Genomic DNA, 2,609 nt, shown 5'->3' with positions numbered 1-2,609 from the left:
CACGAAGAGCCATTACACCCGCTCAAAGTCACTGTATGGTGTGCTGTTATCGCTGGAGGAGTCATCGGACCTTTTTTCTTCGAAGACGTCGCGGGCCAAACGGTTACTGTGAATGGTGAGCGCTACAGAGCAATGATCAACGAGTTCTTTTTGCCGCAACTTGATGAATTGGGATTGGAAAACATGTGGTTCCAACAGGACGGTGCAACGGCACACACTGCACGTGCCCCAACCGATATGCTGAAGGATGCATTTCCCGGGCGCCTAATCTCCCGTTTTGGCGATTTACACTGGCCAGCAAGATCGCCTGATTTGACCGCTCCAGACTTCTTTTTGTGGGGCTTTTTGAAGTCGCGGGTTTATGTCAACAAGCCTCAGACTCTTGCAGCTCTTAAAGACAATATCCGTCAAGAATGTGAGGACCTATCGCCGGAAGTTTTGGCCAAAGTGATGGAAAATGCCATAAAAAGGGCTCAAATGGCAATCAACTGTGGCGGCGGCCATTTACACGACATCATATTCTCGACTTGATGTAAAAAAAATTAAAAGACCAAATAAAAATAATCCACAAGAAGAATCAAAGTTTTTCCTTTTTTCTTTTAATTACAGCCAAAAAACATCGCAAGGTTACTTTTGCGCCACCTTGTATTGAGGAAAGGAAAAGAAGGGACCAAAACATATATCTCGAGAACGAGAACAGTATTTTAAAGCTTTTGATATGGAGACAATTACTTTGACTTTAAAATTAAAATTACCTTCAAAAATTTTAAAAATTTAAAGACATATTTTTGCTGCTCTTGCATCAAGAAACCCATTTACATGGCCGCAAGAACCGAAAAGGGTATTTAAATTTTTTTAGGTCGTTGCGCAAATCAAAAACAGAAAATGAAATAAAAATTCTGCTTTTGAATGTCGATTTTGTGGTCAGGGTTGCTTTTCGTTCAATCAAGTCTACAAAAGCACCTACAAAAGTAAATTTTTTATGTTTTTGCCTTTTACTCTAAAAACAGTTGTAATAAACTTTGAAAAAAAAAATGTAAATGCTTTTACCGTTACCTCCGGCATGAAACAGCAAAAATATGTGCTTAAAATAGGTACCTACAACAAATGTTATGAACGAAACTAAATTTCGTTCTCGTAGTTTTGTTCCCAAGAATGCCTAAACTGCAAACCAAAATGAGAACAAAACTTTCGAGGGTTTTTTACAAGAAATAAAGTGAGAAGAAAACTGTGGTGAAAGTTCTCACCGGGAGTTATATAAGAACAAAGCCCTGTGACACGTGCACAAAAATAACAAAATGCGAACAATACTAAGAGAACAAAATGGGTTAAAAAGTCTCCGGAACATTCTGGCGAAGAACAAAACGGGAATAAAAGTATAAGAAACCTTGTCTCAAAGTACAATTTGAGAACTAAAGTATCAAGAACTTTCTAAAAGAGAACGAAACGGGAACAAATATTCTCTAAACTATTCGCAAAGAGTGGACGCGCGAACCGAATTTTTCTCATAGCGTTGCATTAGTTTGAAATGTTTGAATATTAAGAACAAAAAAGAAGTGAAAGATAGTTATGCAAATTAAATAAACAAAAGACTTAAGACACGAACTTTTCTGCCACAGAGAATTAAAACGTATTCCATAAATAGGCAGTTTTACCTAATCATAAACGATCTGGAAGTTGAAATGATGGAGATTTCCTTTGGCTTCAAAATAACAATCATGGTTCTCACTGGAATTATTTTTCACCCCAAAACGCAGACGTCCCTCTCATTCTTAACGTTGAGTTCTCAAAACTTTTGTTTTCGTTTTGTTCTCTAGCATAACGTTCCGCAGACTGTTCTCATTTTAATCCTTCTTGAAAACGTTCTCTATACTTCGTTGTCATTGAAAACGGGTTATGTGTAGGTATTTGTGTCAACTCCATAGCTGACTCATTAAAATGAACTTGAACCACTGAGTCAGCTCGCTACAACTTATTGAGAAAAGAAGTGGACCATTTAGGGCTTCTGTCCCAAACATTTTACGAGAGTATCAGCCCTTTGATGCTATCAACGCTTTCATCACCAGGGTGATTTAATTTTAAATAAGTTTAGGACTTTTAGTACTACTGTCTACGAACACATTCGTAAGTGTTGGATATGTAAACCGAAATCGGTAGACCGTTACAGGTTCACACAGGAGAGGAAGGGCTTAGCAGCTGCACATATTCTGGTCCTGTGATCGAGGGTGCTCCTAACCTAGCCAAATCATTCCTGTGCTTTAGTCTAATCAGTCCAACTGGGAAATATATTCCCATTCCCTTCCACTCTGACTTTAAGGCTTTGCTTGATAATTCGCTATCAACCCAATACCTTAACGATTAGCCAAAATTAAAAATTTCCGCTACTTTTTTCATTAGTGGTCGCGTCTACTAAGGTATTTTTCCTACAGGGTCATACTCGTTTTACCCATGTAAGTGTGAGATATAAAAGAACCAATTGGTAGACGCTTGGCCCTGATCTCTACACACACATAGGTAGGTACCTACATAAATAACTACATACATGTACTCGTACATTCGAGCTCCCACTTGTTGACTGCTTGATGCCTGCCAGCCAGCTCAGCCTGCTA

Source organism: Rhagoletis zephyria, unplaced genomic scaffold, assembly GCF_001687245.7.
Source record: "Rhagoletis zephyria isolate East Lansing unplaced genomic scaffold, Rhagoletis_zephyria_1.1 Rzeph_scaffold_05580, whole genome shotgun sequence".
Classification (NCBI taxonomy): Eukaryota; Metazoa; Arthropoda; class Insecta; order Diptera; family Tephritidae; genus Rhagoletis; species Rhagoletis zephyria.
This window is presented reverse-complemented; position numbering follows the sequence as displayed.